Genomic DNA, 23,247 nt, shown 5'->3' on the forward strand with positions numbered 1-23,247 from the left:
ACAGTGAATAGAGCCCTGGGCCTGGAGTCAGGAGGACCTGAGTCTAAATTTGACCTGAGACACTTACTAACTTTGTGGGCAAATCACAACATCAATTACTGCCAAAAAAAAAATAATAACATTATGAATCCTGTACCTTGAAAATTTTCTTTTAGTGTCCTTGAAGCTTTTCTCTAATTCATGCTCCCCAGTACCTGGTACAATTTTGTGTATGCTCAATAAATGTTTCCTGACTCTTAAGTAAGAGCCAGTCTAGCTTGTCCAAACAGCATGACTTAGGTGTAGTTCTACCCCAGAGGCAGTTGGAAATTGGGAAAGTTCTCGATTTGTTCTGGCATAAGTAAGTGTCTTGAAGTGCCACAGGAGAGTGAGACCACAGCAAGAATTATAACCCTGAGTTCTGGTAGAACGTACAGACCTCCCATGTGACATAGGAGCTTTTTGTTCCCTAAAACACTTTTGTTCAATAACAAGGGGGTTTTCTCATCACCTCTGACCTCTTTTCACTCCTTAAAAAGACCGGCAGTTTTAACCAGAAAGCAAATTTGTATTTGAGAAAAATCAAGGTGGGGTGTGTCTCCATTACAGCAAATATGATAATGTTTTGTTATTCCTCTAGTTCACATCAAGGTGCTTTTAAAGGAATTACATCAAATCTCGGATACTAGCACCTGAGTAGGAGTTAGAGGGGATAATGAGGGTTAGAATGGAAGGTGGAAGGCCAGATAGGGGTTATGCGGGGGGCATAGAGTTCATTCTGGCTGCAAATTTAGGCCCTTGGGCTAAGGCAAACCCAAAAAAACAGTGCTGAGTAAAATCATTATTTCTAATACCTTTATCTCCAGGGGTTATTCCTGTGACTGCTGTAACCACAATTCTGAAGGAAGTAATGACCTAGGCAGACCCAGGTAGAACCTGCTGACAGCTCTCGGGTTTGTCCAGGCATTTGCAGCAGGCTAATAGACTGAATGCCTCTCTGTACTTCATGGAAATGGTCTTAGCTGTCAGGAGGGGGCTCTGACCTCTTCCTTGGAACACAAGGTTCCTTCACTGCTGTTTCTCTCAGCCTGGACTAGGGAGACAAGTGTTCTAAGTGGATGAACTCTTTATTCACACACCTGTCCTCTGCATACCTCGTCTGTTGACTTTTCAGTTATTGTACCAGTCATTTCCTTGGTCGGGGTCATTCTTCAGGGCAGTTCTCTTCAATGGTCTTCTCTTTTCCTGTTCCAGTACTTTGGGTCAACTAAAGCAGAATGAGCCCTGCATTTCCTCCTAAGATCAGTGATTATTGTTACCTGCACAAAAGTGCTAGGTTTACATCTTCGATGTAGACTTAGCAGAGAAGGAGATGGGTGAGCTGCTGATGCCCTCAGATCACTTAGCTGCAAAGAAGACCGACTCGTGATTTTACCTGATGTCATCTCTGACTCAGTGACTCTGATTTGCCAGAGGACAGTGCTGCTATTCAAAGTATAAAGAGGTATGGACTTTGCCTGAAGGATTGCAATTGGATCCAGAGATTTGTGGAGTAGAATGAGGGGCCCTCTGTGCCATGTAAGTGAGTTGTTTGTGTCTAGCTAGAAGTAGCTAGAAGTAACCAAAGGTAGATGCTGTAGTTTGCAGATGAAGACTGCCAACTAACTGGCATGGCATGAGAGGTTAGGAAAGAGCTAAAAAATGGATCAGTTGAGCAGAGGTGTTCGGTAGAACTGAGGAAGCTCACATGGGTATGAGGAAATGAGAACAGAACCATGTGATGAGAATTTTAGGGACTGAGTTGGTGAGTGAAGATTTGGGTTGAGCTGGATGTTTTAGCTTACATAGCAGATGCCAAGTGGGGATCAGTGGAAGCGAAAAGCAGGGAAGTACAGAGTAGAAGACTGCATCAGACCCGGCAAAAGAGGATCAAATTAGCAATGTGTTTGACAGGGAATTGTATCCTCAAAGCACTATGCACATTTTGATTCCTTTCACCTTCTAAATATCTCTTATCTTATAGTCTCTTTTTTTTTAAGCCTTTTAATCATCTTCACCTTTCTCTACACCCCCATTTTTCAAGACTTTTTTTTAGAATTTAGATCAACATCTTAGACCATACACCACATTAGACTCAAAATGGATATACCCAGTACCTGAATGTTAAAGGTCATTCTGCAAGGCTAGATCCGGACAAGTAGGAGACTTGCATCCAAACAAGGGAGAGATACACTCATAAAAGCTAAGACAGATGGAATTGAAAAGCTCTTCCATAAGCACAGTTGCAGTTAGGTCACAATTAGTACAAAGAACGAATCCAATAAAGCAGGTATGTGTATTTGTATGCACACTATTTGAAGTTATAATTATGGAAATTATATAATTGGTTCCAGCCCAATGGAAATAATGTAGTGCAAATACTATTAATGCAAATGGATTACTTATTCACACCAAAGGAGACCTAGTACCTGGGGCCTTCTGTGCCATGAGTACTATAGAGTGAGAAAGAAAACAGTCAATAGGTGGGGAAATCTTTATATCAAATCTCTCTAATAAGGGTCGGATATCTAAGATAAAATAGGGAACTAATAAATAAGACCAAAGATCATTCCCTAATGGATAAGTAATCAAGAGGTTTTGAACAAAAAAGTATCAAAAGAAGAATTATGAAGTATTTTCATAGGAAAGTTTTCTAGTTCACTAGTTATTAGAGAAATATAAGTCAGAACACCTCTGGAGTTTCACATTACCCCCTAGAAATTTGTCAGAGATGGCAAAAGATGGGAATAGTTAAGGATATACAGATAGTAGAAGGAAAGGCAAACATATACTAGGGAAGCTGCGGATTGCTTCACCCATTTTGGAGAAGATGTGGAATCATGCTAAGAAAGTCAATAAAATGGCCATACTCTCTGACCTAGAGATGCCACTGGCATCTTGGGCCTGTAGACATCAGAAGGTCAGTGGTTTAAAAAAAAAAAAAAGGAGGTCCCAAATCCAGCAAAATATCGATGATAGTACTTTTTGTAATAGCAAAGAGCTAGAAACAAAATAAGTGTCTTTTCAGTTGAGGAATGGCTAAACAAGTCAGTTGGAGTACATGGATGCAACAAAATATTACTGTGCTTTAAGAAATGATGGCTATGATGAATGAGCAAATCCTGGGATAGCTTGTGTGAAGTGCATTGAGTAGGACCCAGTAAACACAGGAGATAAAGTAATAAATGTGGGAATACATAATCACATTGGCTACAGTTCTGTAGGTGGGAAAAACGATGATAACAGCAATGCAGTTGAAATTGAATTCTCTAAATTGATTATTAACCACATTTGGCCCCAAAGAAGAGAGAAGGCACTTCTCCTTCTTTGTAGACATGAGGGACTCCGGATGTAGAACACCTTGGAGAACGTTGGACTTGGTTGATGATGTTGGTTTCACTGAATGTTTTCCCCCCTTTTTGAATTATTTGTTATAAGGGATGGCTCTGTAGGAGATGGAGGTAGGATATTTTGGGAAGTGTATGTGATGTAAAGACAAAAGATACCCCCCCCCAAAAAAAAAACTCCATTTTTTTTAAAAGAAGAAATAGTTACTTGTTGTGACCAGAAGGATAGCTCCCCAGGAGTGACAGTATCATAAGAAACTGGGAAGAACTGTCCAGAGACATGCAAAAGGAACCCACCAAGAAATAGCCTTCTTGTCGGCGTCATTCACAAGCCTGAGTGCCTGTTTCTTTGTCTTTCCCCTTCCCAGTCTGTCTTCTACATTAGAGGCTGTGGAAGGAAATTCAGGAAATTTTAAAGAGATATTGGAAAGTTAATCTTCTGAAATTCATGCTGGAACTTGTGTGAATAGATTCTACTTGATAATTCGTGTAGGTGTCAACAGGGAAACCAAAGGCTCAGTGTTTTTTATTTCTTGTTATAGGAAAAAAATTTCTTTAAATGATATTTATGCCCTTTCTCCCCTCCCCTCCCTCCTTTTCTCCTTGGTGTTTCACTCTAGTCAGGCCAGATAAGAACAAACCTCATCTTTCTGCAACTCATCCTCTTTACCCATAGTTATCTTGGACAAGTCACTTAACATCTTTGGGCCTCAGTTTCCTTATCTACAAAATGAGAGAATATTTCAGTCTCTTACAGCTCTGAATCCTGTGATCCTATAACCTCATCAAGGCTGGAGTTTGAACCTACCTGACCTCAATTCCTGGAACTGTCTAAATCTATCCCTGCCAGATTCTGGCATCATGGGCTCCTGCTGTGTGGCCAGCTGCTCTTACTGAAGGAACACCCACTACCAGGGGAGTAGTTCCTGCCCTTCTCCCTCCCCAGAGATTCTGGTTCTGCCTCCCACCGTCAACTAGGGGACTAAGGGTCAAAAAATGAGCTAGATGGCTCTTTCCAGCAGCACCTCAGGCAGGGCCCACTGGTAGAGGGTTCCAGAAGCCCTGTGTTCTGTCTGAGTTCCCTGAAAGTAGACAGGACCACTTTGGGGATTCTTTGCCCTACAGCTCATGCCTAACATCCACAATAACGTGTTCCAGTTTCTACCATTTATAAAGCAGAAAGACAGTAACCATAATGATAAAGTGTTTTGCTCTCATCCTGATTAACTGTCCAGTTAAATAAAAGTCTTGAAAGACAGCTATGGAAGCCGTTGTGGTAGGACTTGTTATGCCTGTTGTTGTTTTGGAAAAGAAGAGTGGTTCTGACTTTCCCATCTGTCAGATGAGGAGGTCGAGTTAGGTGAGCTCTTTGGCTCCTTTGGCTCTAAAATCCTGTGGTTCTTGATATAAACCTCCTCGGACAGCTTCCCCAATCTCCACCTAGTTTTCCTGGTACACTTAGCCTCCATCCCCATGCCATTGACCTGGGACCAGAGTTTGATGGGCGTGCTTTATTATTCAGCCATGTCTTGATTTAATGTTTCGCTGCTGCTACATCTATAAACTTTGCATTCATCCACTCAGCAAGTATTACTGAATGCATGTACTGTGTATTGTCCCAGACAGGAATTCAAGAGATTCTGCCTTCCCCCCAGGACCTTCCAGTCTAGTTGGGAAGACAGAATACAAAACTGTGAAGCAGGTGGCACAAGGCAAGATATACAAAGTGCCCCGGTTAAACATGATGGAGGTCACGGAAAGAAAGTGATCAACGGGCATAGTGGCAGGAGGGCTGTGGAGGAGATAAGATTTCAGTTGGACCATGAAGGATAAAGGCAGGCTTTATTAGGCACAGAAGGAGATGGAGAGGAGTGATGAGGGCTAGGTGATACCTCCGATTGTTCATGAACAGCTTGGGGACAACTTGGAAGGCAGTCTCCAATGTGGGGCTACAGGGATCTGTTCTTGGCCTTGGGCTAATTAATGTCATCAACAATGACTTGGATTAAGGCATAGATGACAAATCCATCCAATTTGCAGAATATCCGATTGAATCTATAGTATGAATGTTAATGCAAGAAAATGTCAAATATTGCATTATTTAAAAAAATGAACTTCACAAGGAAGAGATGGTGTGGCAGGATTGGCGAAAAGTTGCCAGAAAAAATTCAGAGACACTGTATTTAGCAAGCTTGATATAAATCAACTGAAGAATCTAAGGTGAGATCGCACTTCATTAAGAGAATTTCTCCTGTGGGAATAAAGGAGTGATGGCTCCTCTGTGCTCTGCCCTGGTCAGACCACATCCCGGTTTGGAAGCACTTCCTGGCTCTGCAGACTTTGGTAAACTGGGGAATGCCAAAAGGAGGGCAAAGGGCCTCTATCCCTGCCATGGAGGCCTCTGCTAGAGGTACCGAGCAGACAGAGAGCTCTGGTGGGCCATGGGAAGTGCTGTGACTCAGACTTGAAGGTGGGCACTTAATGTCTTCAAAGCTTTACTAGCCGTGCTGACCAGAGGAGAAGGGCCTGCCTTAGGAAGTCTGCAGACAGCCTCGCTGGACAGGGACTCTTTTTGGGAGCACAGCATAGGCTGGATGAGCTGGACACCAAGGTCTCTTCTGATGGTGAAAGGTCATCCCAGGGGTGCTGAAGGAGGAAGAGAAGGTAAAGAGCATTTATTAGATGCTTATTGTGTACCAGGCATTGCGTTCAGTACTTTTACAAGTATTATCTCATGTGATCCTCACAGCAACCCTGTGTAGTAGGTGCTCTTGTGATTCCCCATTTTACAGTTGAGGAAACTGAGGCAGATAGAAGTGAAATGACTTGCCTTGGGTCACACAGCTGCAGCTGGATTGATCTGGGGCCTTCCTGATTCCAAGAACCAATGCTCTGTCTGCTGTACTACCAGAAGCTGGGGCTGAGTTGGAGACGGAGTGCAGCCTCCCTAGCACCTGCAGGATATGGTCCTGGCTAGAGGAGGGGGTGGGAGAATGGTGTTGGGTATGTGTTTCTGGCACCCCGGGGCCGGTGTAAGTATACCGGGTGCCCCCGCTTAAAGGAGGAGACATAGTTTAGGATACAGTGAGTATGGGGATTTGTTGTTCTTAGCTCTACATGTTGTTACAAAGGTTTCCTCTTTTTTTTTTTCCCAATAGGGGGGTTGGGAGGGGGAGAGAAAATAATTCTTACTTACCAAAAAATAAAAAGAACTAAACGACAGAAAGTTGAATAAATAGGATGGCCCTAAATTGTGCAGACACCAGTACAGGCCACAAGTTTGGACTTTATCCTGTAGTAAGTGTGTGGCCTGATGGAACTGTTTTAGGAAGATTAACCTGACAGTAGTAAAGAGGACACATTCTGAAATTAAAGACTGACTAAAACACTCCTGTATAGATACTGGAGTGCTTTGCCATTTCATTCTTTAGTGTGTCCCCATTTTACAGATGAGGAACTAAGGCAAATAGGGCTAAGTGACTTGCTCAGGATCACACAGCTAGAAAGTGTCTGAGATTGTATTTCAATTCAGGTCTTCCTGTCTCCAGGCCACCACCCAGCTGCCCACCCCCCCACCCCCCCAAGGGAGTCAAGGTAATAAGAATGGAAAAAATGTATCACAAAAGGACTTGGTGTTACCTTGGATTTAGAAGATAAAAGAGGGAAGATTCAAACATGATTTCAAAATTTCAGGAGTGGTTGATTATAAAAATGGTGGTGCCATTAACAGAAACATGAAGTTGGTTAAAGGTAGGGATCTATTGTGACTGAGTTATAAGGGCCAAGCAGCTGGGGCTTCAGTCCCTAGGAAACCTTATCAGAACTTTGGGGTGTTGAGGCAGTATTTCAACCATCTTGGGGGGGGGGATACATTTCAGATGGAAACCAAAAAGATGTCAGCAAGAAGGAAAGAAATATAGCTGCAGTGACAGCAGCAGTAGGGCCCTGCCCATCTGTTTATGTGGCAGAAAACACAACCCACTTGGAAGGGGCTTTTTGTCTTCATCTTCCACGGTGACTGTGGCCCCTCTCCTGGTTGGCAAAGACATGAGTTTACACTCTTGCTGTAGAGCTCTGCTCTCTGTGTTGTGTCCTTCCATTAGCGTGGGAACTTGTCGAGACCAGGTCTCATCCTCCTGTTTGAGTTCCCAGTCCTCACTACAGCGCTTATCCTGGACTAAGAGCTTCAGAAATGCTTTTCCATTCATTGTTCAGTCAGTCAGTCTGGAGCCCTCCTGTAAATGTGTCATCCTTCAGTTATAAACTTCGCCACAGACGAGGAGCAGGGACAAGTAGCCTCTGCGTGATCGGGCCTGGCTCCCAGGAAGAAGACTAGCTTCAGAAATCTTGACCTGGCCATTGTGTAGCCCTGGGCAAGTCACTTAATCATCTGTTCGAAAGGAGGCTGGATTAGATGATCTCATAAGAACCTTTCCAGCTTTAAAAACTGTGATCCCATTAGTTGAGGAGTCGCTCTTTCTAGTAGCAACCCCAGCCTCTCTTAAAGTGTGAAAACCCTCTTAGCCCTCTTTCCCTTTGGAAATGTTTGGTTTTTCCCAGAGCCAAAGGGAACCTATTATTGCCTTCCCTGAAATCAGCAAGAGGCCGACTCTGCTCCTGGCCACTTACTTCTATTCCTGTTTCCATGGAAACAGAGGTCATGTTGCCCAAAATGGGGTAAGTGCTTTAAAAAAAAAAATCCCCTCTCTATCTGAAGATGATGATTATTTTAAAGCACTTAGACTGTGTTCGTCAATCTAAAGCCTGTTCCCATGGGAACAAAAACTTTTCTAGGTTTCAGTGATTACTGAGCTCCCTTGATTCTATTTTCCAAACAACCCACAGGGTCTGGGGTCCAAGAAGACTTCCAGTATCAGTGGCAACAAGTTTAATGAAAAAAAAAAAAAACATCAAAAGATCAAAGAAAATACCTTCATGTGTCCACCTTCTGTCTGTCCCCTTTCCAGCCTCCCTGATGAGTAGGGATGTTGATTGGCTGGTTGTCCTTCGTTCTGGAAGAGGACCGAAATGATGATATCACTGCGAGCTCAGAATGCTCTACCACAGGTCGGGCACAAATAGTCTGTGTGAACATTTGGGGTGCATTCTCCAAATTTGCACATCCTGTGTTACCTTTAAGCTGTTTTAATTCTGCTTTGCTCATAGAGCACAGCGCCTTCAGATGTGGGCACGCCATGCTGAACCAATGTTCCCCGTGTCACACAATCAGTTCCAAAGGGGATGGTAAGATACCTGAAAAGGACAAACTTTTGTCTTCTTAGCCCTGTGTGCCATCCCTAAACAGTCTTCCCAACTTCTTCTCTTAGGGCTCCCTAAGGAGATCAGCAGCTCTTCAGAATGATCTGGAAAGCTTAGTAAGTCATAGAGAACCTTGGTGTATTGTGTGTTAATGCCCTTTACTGAACAGGGGAGAGAATCTCCTGGACTTGAAGGAAGAGGAGCCACAGCCTTATGGACTTGGGCACAATACTATTGCCATTCTTCGTCCAGTGGTGCCCACAGACTTCTTCCATACAAGGAATAAGTGATTAAGTCCCTGCCTGCCCATTTCCACTATGCATATGGCAGCATTCCTGATAAATCGGAGGACAGCTGGTACTTCCCTCATATTCAGAGTTTAACTAGTTGTAAAAGGTCAGTTCACCAAGAGGCCTTTTCTTAATATGCTCCATACACACTCCTCATCCTCCAGGTGCAGAGGATATTGGGGGTACCCTTTTCAGTAGTGACCTGAGGATTGGGATTTTCCGACCCTGGAGTTAATCCAGCAGCCTTCTGCCAAAAGGGTCACTCACCATCTGTGTTGGCAAGACACGTCTCCACACCACCACTTGGGTGTTCCATTGTCAAGAATCGAAAGTATGGCCACTGCCCTGTCCAGCCTCTCCTCTAGCCTTTACCCTGGGGCCCTTGTATTGGAGTGATGTTCCTCTTGGGTTTCAGAGTGTGCAGCCTTGTTTGGGTGGAGCCCTGCTCTGTTCACAGCAGTGCTGGTAATGTCTGGCCCTCTGAGCTGCCAAAGGCAAGGAGCTGGCTGCTGCTCAGTTTAAAGTACATAGTTATATTGCTGGGACGAAGTTCCATGCAGGGTGGGGTGTGAGTGAATACCACTCTCTTCCTACTGTGTTTTCAGGAAATGTCTACAGAACAGCTGTAAGTGTGAATGAAGTCAAAAGAATGGCTCAGTACCCTCCCTGCCCCACCCCCCACTCCTCTGGGGCCCCATCTGAGATTCACACCCCTATTGTTCTCTTAGACTTCACTTAGGTACCAGGTCATAGTTGAGACCATGCTGCTGGACTCCCAGAAGGAGGACATGGCTGAAAATTGGGCCTCAATTCTCAGTGTTCCCCTCTTCTCTCCTTGCCCCCTGTCGCTTAAAGGCAACAGGGGAGCATTGGGGGGGGATGTTAGGGGGGTATGAGTGTGTGCACATGTGCATGTGGGGGTGAGTGTATGTGTGTGCAGAAAGAATGAAACAGCACCAAGATGAAAGCTTTCCTTTCCCAGCCAGAGGTATGGCACAGTTGTTGGAGGTTGCAGCAAAGGCATTTTCTCCCTCCCTCTCTCAGCTCTCTCTGTGCCCCTCCTCTTGGCAGCCACAGGTTTTGAGCTGTAAGACCCTCAGAAATCACAGCCAGAGGCCCCTAAGTCGCAGCATTTCTCTGTGGTCATAGCCATCCAGCCTTAAGCCTGGCCCTCCCCACACTCGCCTTGGTCTGTTTGCCACTGACCAAGGTGACAGCTGAGCTTGTGTGTGTGTGGCCTGAGCCAGGGAGGAGCCTTGGGGAAACCCTCAGAGTGTGGTTCCTGTGGCAGCCAAGTTTGCCAGCCCTGCTCATACCTTCAGGGCTATGGCATAACAGCCAGTCCTACCCTGGTGGCATTGTTGAGTGGGAGCTGAATTGCCTTCTTCATCCCCACCCTCTCTGTTTAAGGGAACTTGGCAGCCCCCCAGGAGTCAAAGGACTGGCCCTTGGAGAGAGTGTGGCTTCCTGCTGACTCTGCCTCACGAAGAGCCGAGACCACCTCCTCTCTCTGCCCACCTACCCTCATGGCCGAGGCCCTAGAGCCCCTTTGCCCTCTGCCTCCTGTTGTGAGGTTTCAGATTGCATCAGCCTGGGACATAGCTATCCTCCAGGTTATCTGCCCAGATAAACATTTATTGTTTATAGGGAAGTGTTTCAGCTGCTCTGACTGATCCCAGTGGTAAGAGCTACTAATTTCTTGAGGTTTTAAGCCAGTTTGTGGCTAACATCCAGGCCCAAAGCTGCTGGGTTTAGGGGGCTGTTAGGGATGGGCAGGGTATGTCTGAACACAGCCTTAAGGGTTGATTTTCCTAATACTGGTTGTAGTCTGTCTGGGAAGGTCCCTATCAGCAGGGCTCAGGCCTGCATCATTAGGGTGGTAAAGACACTTAGGAATATTTCCTAAATGGAGTCTCACTGCTAGTAAGAGAGAGTCTCTGTTTCAAGTGCTGGGTCAGTTCTGGGGTGACTTGTGCTTTCCCACAGGGGATTCTGCCTTCCTGCCGTGGTCCACAAAGAACTTGAGCTCCGAGCTCAAGGTCACTGATGGGTTCCAATATGCCGGAATGTATGTGCCCGGATGAGTGTTGTCCTCTTCAAAGTCGGCACCTTGGGAGGCTGGACATTTACTCCAGGGATGCTGCCGTTCTGCCAAACATTTCTAACTTCTTTTGTAGAATTGCTTTTAGCTATGAAGCACATTTTTTAAAACTTTTTTTGTGTGCCTTTTGTCTGTACACTTTAGCCAGGATCAAATGAGACAATGTGTGCAAATAGCCTTGCAGACCTCAGAAAAGTGCTTTGTAGATGTCTCCTCCTGGCGTTTTCCCTGGCTGTCCCCCAGACCTCAAATGCTCTCCCTCCTCATCTCCATCTGCCTCCCAGCTTCCCTGGTTCCAACCCCTCTTAATTCTAGCGCTTTCCCTCTATTGATTATTTCCCTTTTTTCATATCGATAAAGATAGATTCATTGTTTGTCCATGTTTGTTTCCATGTTGCTTCTCCATTAGACTGGGAGCCCCTCTGAAGGCAGAAAATGTCTTTTGCCTTTCTTTGTAGCTTCAGCACTTGGCACCGTGCCTGGTCTTGGTAGGTGCTTATTCCATGCTCATTGGCTGTTTTGAGGGAACACTCCTTACCCTGAGGTTAAGGTCCCTCCATCTGTCCAGGCCTGTACTGTCACCCCTGCACCCCCCTGCCAGGAGGGGCCCTGTCTGCCCTCTGGGTTCATCCTCGGCTTTTCATACACTTACAGCTTAGCTCGCCTTGAGTCATTTTTCTGTTTGCAGCCTTATGGTCATAGGCTTGACTTTTTTTTTTTGGTCCTGTTTACTTCATCTTGTGCTGGTTCATGCAGCTTTTCCCATGTTTCTTAGATTCCTCATCTTTGCTCTCTTTATTTCACTGTATTCCCGCACATCACATTCACATTGAGGCAAGTAGGTGGTGCAGGGTTGGTCTTGGAGCCAGGGAGACCTGCATTCAAATCCTGCCTAATTAGCTGTGTGACCCTGGGCAAGTCACTGAACCTTTTTATGCCTCAGTTTCCTCATCTATAAAAATGAGGGGATTATAATAACACCTCATAGGCTCAAATGAGATACAAAACACTTTGCAAACTTTAAAGTTATTAATATATGCCATAATTTCACCCCCCCCAGGTATTCCCCATTCTGAAATGGAAACTCCTTTGTTTTCAGTTCTTTGCTGTCACAAAGAGTACCACTATGAATATTTTGGTATATACTGGGTTCTTTTTTCTGTCTTTGATTTCCTTAGTCTAGCCGTCTTTGGAATAGCTTCAGTGATGCCTATTTTTCATTCATTGAGGTTGGATCTGATTTTTGGAAATCACCAAAAGTCATTTGAAGCCAATACTCATGAGTAAGGTGAATATTGAGTAGCACTGTTTCAGATTTTTTTAAAGGATGAAAATAAGTAATAAAGTTGATTTTCTTGTATAGTTAAGTTCCTAGGGCAGCTTTAAAAGACAGGCTCTGAGATCAGTGTCCATATCACTGGGGAAGGGTAAAGTAAAGTCTCCCTAGGGGGCTAGTAAGAAGGACAATACTTATGTGAATGTGTAAGTTCTAGTTTATTTGTTGAAAAAAGTCAGCCCTGTTGCTTTTTGTTAGCTATGGTCCTAAGAAGCTCATGGGTGGCCCAGCCCCGATCTCCAGGGCTCTCCTTTCAGCTTTGTGGCCTTGGGGTCCCCCTGAGACTACGGGCAGTAACTGCAGCTCCCCAACTCTGTAACCTGCCAGCCTTCCCAAGTGAAGGCAATTGTTCAGCTTTGAGTACATGTCACCGTGCGCTTTGTAGTGGTGACGTGTGACATCTTCCTGGGCAGGGAAGTGCAACTGTTCCCTTTTTACGGCTGAGTTTATCCACTTTATGTAGTCGGCAGCAGATTTTTGACTGGAGTTTTGGGTGATTCCAGTACAGTCTGGGCTCCTTAGAAATTTGACACCTTGAACATGTAGGAGCTTCCTAACTCTAGATTTGTTTAAAATAGCTGAAATCAAGTGCACTGATATGACTTTCAAATTTCTTATCCTCCTTTCTTTGACAAAAGGGGACAGAAAATTATCAGGTCTTTTATCCAAGTGTGAATAGAACTTAGGAAATAGATCTATAGAACTGGGAGTAGACTCTCCAGGGCATTTTTTGATAAGAAAACTCAATAAGAATAGGACTATGAAGAACCCAAACTTGCCTAGGAAGACTATTCCACCCCCAATGGATCTGCTCCCATATCTAGGCCTCCGGACCATCCACACTAATAATGGGATGAGGGAGGGAATCCCAGCTCGACTCCAGGGCTCAGTCTGCTTTGAAGGCTTTGGCACCCCTGGAAGAGATTTAAATGACAGACAAGACGTATAGAGATTTGTAAATATGTGCTCAGTGCCAGCTAAGCCACAGAGAAGATACTGCATTTGTGGTCCAGGGAAGTTTAAATATTTGTGGTCAAACTTAAAATTCAACATAAAACTCTCATCTGTGATGGAAACTTTCCAGAAACTGCATGGAGGGACGCATAAGCTGTGTAAACTCTTAAAGGCCTCTCCTTCCACAGCAGTTCTGCCAGGTTGAGCCAGAATGGTGTCACTCTTGTCCTCTTTTCTCCTTCACATTGTTTAAGTGGCCAGTCCATGTGTAAAGGAAAAGGCTCCCCGGGTCTTTGTTTATCCCTCCAGAACCCTACCTTGGGAAGAACACAGCTTTGTGTTATTAACCCTCTCCCTGGTGGGAGCACCGCCCCTTTGAGACTGCTGCTCTGGGGAAACTTCCAGAGAATATGATATAGGTAGGAAGCTATTGTATCTCATTTCCCTGGAAGATCAATTCGATAGAACTTCAGCCCTTGAGATCACATCTGAAATATATGACTTTCTCTTCTAGCTTGCTAGCTGGCTGTGTCCCCACTTAAGGAGAAAGTCAAAAAGCTTTAGAATCCCGAAAATAGTTTACGCCACAGCATCTAGAGCACATAGAAGTGGAATTTTCTCTTAAGTAACACAACGAAAATACTCTGATTTAAAGATTACTATATTCCTTTATCTCCTACATCTCTCCTCCCCTTTATGGCTAAAGCCCTTCAAAAGACTGTCTACAGTATGTGTCTCTACTTCCTCTCCTCTCACTCTTTAAATCTCTTCAGTCTAGTCCAGCTTCCAGATTCATCATTAAAATGAAGCTGTTCTCTCCAAAGTTACTAATGATCTGATTGCCCAATGGGATGGTCTTTTCTCCTTCCTTGTCCTTCTGAAACTTCCCTGCAGCCTTTCACACTATATATTGAATGATCACCCTCTTTTTGCTACTCTCTTCCCCTAGGTTTTTGTGACACTGTTCTCTCCTGGTTCTCTTCCTACCTGTCTGACCATGCCACCTCTTTCTCTTTGCTGGAATGTAATCTATATCCCCCTTGACAATCCTGGGTGTCCTCCAGGACTCTGTCCTGGGCCTTCTCTTCTCAGTCTAGATCAGGGGTGGGGAACCTGTGGCCTTGAGGCCACATATAGCCCTCTAGGTCCTCAAGTGTGGCCAAGGATTTGTTCTTTGAAGCTTAGATTCGGTCAGTGGGCTGCACTTGAGGACCTAGAGGATCACACATGGCCTTGAGGCCTCATGACCCTGGGTCATATACATAAGCTTCTTTGTTTGCTTCACTCACCGACCCTCAGGAGAACTGGTCTTTTGTTTTATCACTCAGTTTTGCTTGACTGTTCTGCTTCCTTTGATTGGGAATGAGAGAGAGGGTGCATTGAGAGATGACTGGTGTTAAAAAAAACAAAATAAAAACAGAAAGTACTCATCCAACTTGAAAAAGAAATGTAATTCTTGGGCTAGGAACTAGCCATACTTGGTGGATCTTCATCTTGGCCCCAAACCCACAGGGCATGGCATCCCCTTCAGCTTGCTTCTCTCTTCTGTAGGGATTGGAGTGTCTCTAGCCGGCATGCTGTGTAAGGAGTAGAAATCAAGATCCCATCTAGAACATTATCATTGACAATGAGAGCTCTTTTACTGTGGGCAGCCATCCCTGGCACAGACTGCTGCAGAGAGGTTCATGAACATACGTGTGCAGAGGCAGCTTCAGGATCAGGCGTCAATGTCTATGTCTCTGGACTATTACTCTCTTCAAGTGTGTGCTTGCCCTATTTAATTAGGTGATCCCCAGGGACCAGAAATGTGTTCTTATGGCAGCCTTCACAGCTCTTTTCTCATCCTTTCATGAGTATGTGCAAAACGTATTAGGATCAGACATGCAGTCCTGCCTTGCTCTGTTGGTGATAGGAAATGAATCAGACAGAGCACTGTTAGCTCTGACACAGCCATGCCAGAAGTACCAGCCCCCCCCCCCACATTGTGCCCTCCAGATGTTGTGCATGGTTGTCTTCTTTATCTAGGCTGGGCACCTGAGACCTCAGAGAAGATTGGCTGCAGGGTCCAGTGAGGAATCTCCTTCCTTAGGTTTCTGATGGCCTGATGGACAATAAGAAAGTTTCCTTGTTTTTGCTTGTCCATGAGTGTTCTTTCATGTCCTTCACCATCCTTGTCTATACTTTTAAGCCACCTTCCTAAGCCTGAAAAAAGGAAAATTTCTTCTTAAATTTTTACTTTTTACTTGGTTTCCAGTGTAGCCAGAAAACAGGTTAGCTAGCTGTGCTTCCAGAGTAGTCATCACCCATTCTTCTTCAAACAAGGGATGTTGGCCCCTTCAGGGACAAAGAAAGTCATTTCTCTGCTAAGAAATCCTTTCCCTTGTAATTGGAAAAAAATAAAATACTATTAAATGGGGGGGGGGAGGCTGTTCTTTTAGTCATTCCTGCCTTCTCTGACACCAGGCTCACTGTTTTGGGGCTGCTCTGTTGTCTCATGCCATCTGTCTCCCTTCTCTTTGTGCCCTGCATTGGCTGCTTCATTTCTTTTCTCCATTTCCTTGCCCCCCCTTTCCATTTCCAAATTTAGTGACCTTATAGATGGCATGTTCTGTAGAAGTTAAGACCCACCAGCAGAGGAGCCATCTCCAAAGCTGCCTCTCTTTCTGAGGCCCCAGAAAACTTTTGTTAGCAACTCCCTTAGAGGCCATAGACTTTGAGCAGAAAGTCCTGCCGGATGGGAGTTGGATTTGGTCTTTTTTTTTTTTTTCAAGCAATTGGGGTTAAGTAACTTGCTCAAGGTTACACAGCCAGTTATTTTTGTGTGGGTGCCGAGTATCTGAGGCCGGAACCGATCCCGGGTCTCCCGACGCTGGGGCCGGCGCTCTTACTGCTCCACCTGGCCACCCCGAGACTATGTCTTGAACATAGTCATCCTTCAGCAGCTAGCAAATAGCTCTCACTCCAATTTACAAGTCAGAACCTGGAGTCTGTTACCTCGCACTCTCCATTTCCCACAGAAGACAGAGCACTTTGCAGTTGGCATTCCTCCCCGTCTCTTTACAGCCTGGAGATCTGACAGAAAATGGCAGTCCCATCTGTGCTCTGTAGGGTTGGTTCAAGTTCTTACCAAACCTCTTTTTGAACTCCTGGAAAGGCCGAGGCCTCAACCCTACCTGACCTGAAGGACAGCATTCCCAGCTGTCAGCACATCCCTGGGAAGGGGGTGAACTTCAGGCCCCTGTTATAAATCCTGCAGATGAGAGAGAACCCAGAGCCTCACTCTTTTTTTTCCTGTCAGCAGGGACATGTAAAGTTTCCCGTCTCCCCCATCATCAGCCTCAGGACACTGTTATCTGTGCCTCTCAACCTTGTCCAACAGGTCTGTGGGTGCCTGTCCTTCTCTTTATCCCACTTGAGCCCTATCTTTCCTTTTCCAGTCAGGCAACCATGGAAAGGGGCTGATTGTGCCCTCAGACCAAGCAGCTCTCTTCCTTGTTCCTGGGAGCTATATCTTTACAACTGGAAAGTAGCAGCAGGTCTGTGCATCTTCCAGCTCAATGATCCATCTCCCTGCTGTTTACTCCCTCAGATCGTGGTCAAAGGGAAGTAAATCTGGTCCACCCTCTACTATAGGAATGAGACCCTTTCCCTTAGTGAACAGAGCTCCTTTGGGAGACTCCCTTCCTCCACCAAAGAGCATTGGCCACTCTCTCATTTCTTTGAACTCCAGTACCTGCCATGTGCAGAGTGCAAGACCAGTTAAAGGGGAGACGACTCTTAGCCAGGCAGGGATGGTAGCTAAAAAGGAGGCATGGGGCAATGTCCTCAAATAAGAAGGGCACAAGAATGGGAGTTCTTTCTTCCTCCAGAAGTATCCTGGTTTCTTTGGGTCATATTTTACCCTACTTACAGTGCAGCCCTTTCTAGACAGCCACACTGACAAAAAGTGAAGAATGGCCAAAGCTTTTCTAGAAAGGAAGACACTGCTCTGCTTGTGCCCATCAAAAACCTCCAGAATGGGTTTTCTTGCATCTTCAGGAGGTTGTGTTTTATGGGCATTTCTCTGCCCCAGCCTGGAACAATTCCTTCGTTCTCCCTTATGGATTTTTTTCATACTAGAGTGCCAGCTGCCTTAAGAAAGAATAATAGTGCTCTCTGTAAAATGGGGGTAATAAGGGAAGGATTTGGGGTTAGAGGCCCTGGGTTTGAATTCTCCTTCTGCTACTTATATGCCAAGGGGATTCTGAGCAAATCTTTCACCTCTGTGGCTTCCAGGATCCTCATCCAGGGATGTCTGCTAACACAGAAGGTGCTGCTGTTAAACATTTTGTGGAAACAAAAGGCCTGGGCACATAAGAGGAGACAAATGTAAAGGATTCATAGAAGCAGGGGCAGACTTAAATGAACAGATAAAGTGAGCAAGTCCAGAACAGCATACAGGTTACTAGAATACTAGACAGAGAACCAAACAAACAAACAAAACCAGAGCTAAATGCTATATAATTATAATGACCAAACTCTTTGCAGAGAAAGGGTGAGAAAACGCAGCTCTCACCACTTCGGATCTGAGGTCAGTGTAGAGTGTGACCTGGGCTGTCAGACACAGGGTTAGCTTTGCTGAACTAGTTCACTTTGTTAATCTTCATTACAAGAGATGGTTCACTAGGTATGGGAGGAATATTATTTAAAATTAAATAGTGAAATCAATAAAAAATGAGGACCATTTTAAAATGAAGGGGTTGGAGGTATCTTTCATCTCTAAATCTTGGATCCCATGACTTTACAGGGTTATTCTGAGAAAAGCTCTGTAAATTTTAGATTACCCTATAAATGTCCATCACTCTTCTTGTGAACCTCCAGAGTGGGACTAGTCAGTCACCTCAAGGGGAGGCTGACTTCCCGTGGACCTCCCCAGAGCAGGAAGCCTAGAGAGACATGTAAATGCACCAACATTTACAACATGTAACCTGAAGTGAATGGAGAATGAGACAATGTTTTTTGGACATAGTATGGAAATGTGTCTGACTATACATAGTGTTTGTGAGACGCAGAGAGAGAGTGTGCACGTGTGTGAATGTGTGCACAAACTTGAAGTGTAGCTGGCAGACTGGCCTCACTTGTCCACCTTTGCTGATCCAAACTACCCAGAAGTCCTCCTTCCCTACTTATTTTGTGGTTCCTGTCATGTAAGGCAATGAGCCAGGAATAAGATTATAGGAATTTATGACCTCAGCAGGCAAAAGTGTGTACATGGTATCTTGTCACTATTGTCCAAAAGTTTTCAATCTCCAGCTCTTCCAGACCAATGATGTCCACTTTGGCTTCAGGCCTCTGGGACCTGAGTGATAGGCATGGCTTATAATTGTGCATTGGCCTGGAGGCAGGAAAGAGATGGACTGGGATTGATGACCTGGCAACAAAAAAGAAACAGATTTATCCTAGCAACAAGGTAGGAACCAGAGCCAGCAACTCTGCTCTTCAGGCCCCTCTATTTGCTGGAAACAAGTTGGGCAGGGAAGCCGACAAGATTCTTCAGAACACTAAACAGGTGATTAAAACATCAGGACGGGTCTTTCCAAGCCTCTCAGAAAGCCAAAAACTCAGTTTGGACACCATCAAAAATTTTCCTCTCTGGAGCTGTATAACCTGGTCCACTGCTTCTGTGTCTCCTGCTTCTGTGGCCAGATGGGGAGCTCTGTGCTAATGATTCCATAAAACCCTCCAAGTTATCCTGAGTGTATTATCATGTGAAGAGAACCTATACTGTATTTTTCCATCAGGGATTGTCTCCCAAGCCCTCACTAGATCAAATGCTGAATCTTCAACCAACAAAAAAATGACAGGGCTGACTAACTCCTGGCCCTGTTTCTTCTGGAGGGACTTCACTCCAGCATCTAGCCAAGTGTTGATGCTTTGTTCACTCTCTTACTTCCAAAATGGCTTCCCGGAGTCTGTTATGAAACACAGAAGATCTGGTCGGCAGTTGGTCAGTAATGGTGAGGTACTTAGCAGACCTTGGAAGTATGACCAGACAGGGCTAGCAGTTTTCCCCAGTGATATTTGCTGATCTTGTGGGTAAAGCTTTATGAGTACATGAGTCAAAGTTGAAACCACCCCTTTCCCAGGCTCAAAACTAAGACAAAACAGAATGTACTTTAGTTGGTATTTTACAAGGGGCCATCTTTTTGTTAACCTTGAGTCATTGGTGGTAGAATTTATGATTTAGGGATCTTAAGTCCTTCATGATTCAGCATTACACATCTGCCTTAAGCCCAGGACATTTGTCCCCTGTGGAGGCACAATTTTGCTTTCTCTCCTCCTGGATAATTTTTCTCATCTTTGATCCTGTGTGTCTTTGATACTTTGAAGTACATAGTCTTCCCTTTTCCACCAGAAGTTCCTGGGGAGTACTTAGGTATTCCCTCTGGGTAACTGCACAGAGAAAGTTTTCTCTGAGGAGAGTGTCATGTATGCCCAGGGATAGACTCCTAAGCCACAAACATGGCAGGCAGCCAGCTAGCCAAAGGAGAGCACCCACTGTTACCTGGACTGAAGGGCTGGGCATTTTGGGCAGAGCAGAGCAGAATGCAAATAAAAAAAAAGTTTTCATTGATACCTTTTGTTTTTATATCACCCATATTTCCCAATGCATTCCTCTGCCTTCCTCTCCAAGAAAGTCAAGAGTTATCCTTTATGACAAAGAACTTGGAAGATGATAAAAATGTCTAACCAGACTAACCAACACATTAACCCAGTTCAACATTATAACGTAATGTTCCACAGTTACGGTCCCCACCTCTATAAAGAGAGAAAGCTAGGAACATTCTTCTGTCACTACTTTGGAGTCAAGGTAGGTCATTATTATTTCATAGCGAACAGTTTCAATTGTTTTGTCATCATTGCTCTTTTTATTTATATTGTTGTAGTTATTTCATATGTTGTTTTCCAGTTTCTGGTTACTTCACTTTGTATCAGTTCATATACACCTTCCCATGCTTCTTTATATTTATCATAGTCATTACTTCTTACAGGGAAGTAATATTTCATCATGCTAATGGCACCCCAATTTGTTCAGCTATTCCCCAATTGATAGGTATTTACTTTGTTTCTATTTCTTTACTACCCTAAAAAGTTCCACTATAAGTGTTTTGATATACATGGGAACTTTTTAATCATTGATCTCTTTGTGATATAAGCCTACCAGTGAAATCTCTTAGCCAAAGGATGTGAATGTTTAAGTCACTTACCCATTATTATTCCAATGTCTTTCCGTAATGTTTAAACCAGTTTGTAATTCCACCAATAGTGTATTAATGAGCCTGTTTTTCTGCTGCTTTTACATCATCAACTGTCTCCATCTTTTGTCAAATTTATGGCAGCTTGCCTGGTTGGAGGGAAACCTTGAGTTTTAATTTAATTTTAATTTCCATTTCTCTGATATTTAATACTTTTGAGTACTATTTCACATGGCAAGAGTTTGCCATTGTTTTGATACCTGTCCATTCATACTCTTGACCACTTAACCATTCAGGAATGGATTTTGGCCTTATGTATTTCTATTAGTTCCTTATCTGTCTCAGATATCAGTCCTTTTTTCCCCAGTCCACTGTGTGTTCATACCATTGCTTTTCAGTTTCATGTAATCAAAGTTATCTATTTTATCAATCATGATCACACATAGTACTCTCTTGGTCAGGAATTCTCTCAGCTCTCACTGTGAAAAGCACCTGTTCTGCTTCTAATTTTGTTATAGTTATGACCTTTAACATTGAAGCCCCATAGCTAAATACTTTTTATGGCCAGTCAGCCACATTTTTTAAGCACCCACTGTATGCAATGCCTGATAGTGCATGATGTGAAGATGTAATTTTAAAAAATAATTTTAAAATAATGGTCCCTGCCCTTGAGAATCTAGAGGCAACAAAAGTAAATGCTCATTAAAGTGCTATTTTTTAGTACAAATAAATAAATGCAAATTAGTTATCAAAAATTAATAAAAATAATAAAACTATAAAGAAAATTTTAACACTATCATATACACACATATACATACATACATGCATATGTATGTATGGAGGTGTGGATACATATATACATATACACACACATATATGCAGTATTTCACACCCATCGTTTCCTACCTTCGCCAAGAAGTCGTGGAGCCAAGTTTGATCATTACTGTTCTGCTGCATCCATTCATTATCATTGTTATTTTGTCATTGTTGTGATGATTATGTGTTTTTTTGTCCTGTTCTCCTTCAGGCCTCCTTTCTCTAAGGTGCTTTATCTGACATCCATCACACTTGTCATATTCCATCACATTCACATACCACAGGTTTATTGAGCCCTTCCCCAACTGAGTTTGTGGAAACTTTGTTTCCAGTTCTTTGGTACCCCAAAAAGCCCTGCTGTAAATCATTTGAGATCTATTGGGCCTTTTTTGGTTTTGGCCTCCTTCAGAGATTCAGTAGAATCTCCAGCTTATGGAATACAGGCTTCTAAGTCACTTTCTTTGCATAATTCCATGTCTAGGCATCTTCTTTCATTGATATTAATTCAGCAAATATTTATCAAGCTCCTACTCTGTACAGAGCATTATTAAGTTTTGGGGAAGACACCAGTATTGGATAAGACCCAGTCCATGGCCCTGGAACTGTCTGTATCATCTTGTTTGATCCATTTGTGTAACAATATAGGCCACACGAGTTCAGAGAAGGTTAATCTGGGGCCAGCAGTGTAGCTAAAAATGGGTCAAGATTAATTAAGGAAGACTTCCTATAAGAGGCAGTTCTTAACCAAGGTTTATTTGATTTTTTTTTTAAAAATTTTTTCAATTAATGAAAATCCACCTTCTCTCTCTCCTGCAACAGATCAGCAGATTGCAAGGAATGGTAGTACACACTTTAAATTCCTACTAACCTCGCTAAGTCTGATACTCACTGTGGTGAACATGGTCTGACACCAGCCCCTCAGGTTGTTGCCCAGGTTTCTCTTTAACAGCACTTTTCTAGCTGTGGCTGTTTGATAGGAGAGTCTCCTCCTTGATGCAGCCCTCCTTGAGCTTTGGAGCACAAACGTGGTGATTGTCACAGGGAAGGAAGTACATGGGAGAAGGTGTCACCTGCCTGCTCTATGTCTTCCGTGTCCGGAGCAAGCCCACCAAGAGGTGACCCAGCACAGGGCAGAAGCAGAGCAGGTCAAAGCTTCCATGCCCAGCAGCAGCGAGATCATATCTGCTCATGGTTCAACCAACAAAAACTCTAGCAAAACAAATTCCTGCATTGACCGGCTCCAGAAAAATCTGTGTCCACCTTCCAGGTCCATCACTTTGAGCAAGGTTTAAAGGAGTTGGTGAGCAGTGATCAGGAGAGTCACTCTCGAGTAGGAGATCATCTCCCCCTTTTTTTTTTTTGGTCTTTTTGGAGGTAGGGAGGGCAGTTGGGGTTAAGCGACTTGCCCAAGGTCACACAGCTAGTAAGTGTTGTGTCTGAAGCCAGATTTGAACTCAGGTCCTCCTGACTCCAGGGCTGGTGGTCTACTCAATGTGCCACCTACCTGCCCCGGTCATCTCCTCTTTGGTTGGCCCCCTCCATTGGTAGGCAGTCATGATGAAGAAGTCTGGGGATGCACTGACCCCTGCTCAGAAAAAGGTTTTAAAATCTGTAAAGTACACAGCATTAGAAAGGAGCCCAATTATATTGAGATAGTTATGGGGAAAAAAATCCACTATTAAGTTCACCAACTGCAAGTTAAGACCCCTTCTCTAGGTGGCACAGAAGTTGGCATGAAGTAGGAGTATGTGCCAAGGATGCCATGTGCCTGTGTGGCTGCCATACCTGCTGGGAGGAGCGGGGAGGCCACAGATGCAGGCTCCTTCAGCCCTGAGAGCTTTACCTGCTAGCCAGTGGAAAACTATGCTCACTGTGGGCAGGACAGTGACTT

The 23,247-nt window shown here is 44.2% G+C and overlaps 1 protein-coding gene across 6 annotated transcripts in view; it reads left to right on the forward strand.

Annotated features, from left to right (window-relative positions):
- The window catches only part of SMG6 (SMG6 nonsense mediated mRNA decay factor), a 175,102-nt gene that overhangs the window by 124,584 nt on the left and 27,271 nt on the right, over positions 1-23,247 (forward strand). The window lies entirely within an intron of this gene.

Source organism: Petaurus breviceps, unplaced genomic scaffold, assembly GCF_028583685.1.
Source record: "Petaurus breviceps papuanus isolate PSGF00001 unplaced genomic scaffold, PetGlider_PUasm1.0 186, whole genome shotgun sequence".
Lineage (NCBI taxonomy): Eukaryota > Metazoa > Chordata > Mammalia > Diprotodontia > Petauridae > Petaurus > Petaurus breviceps.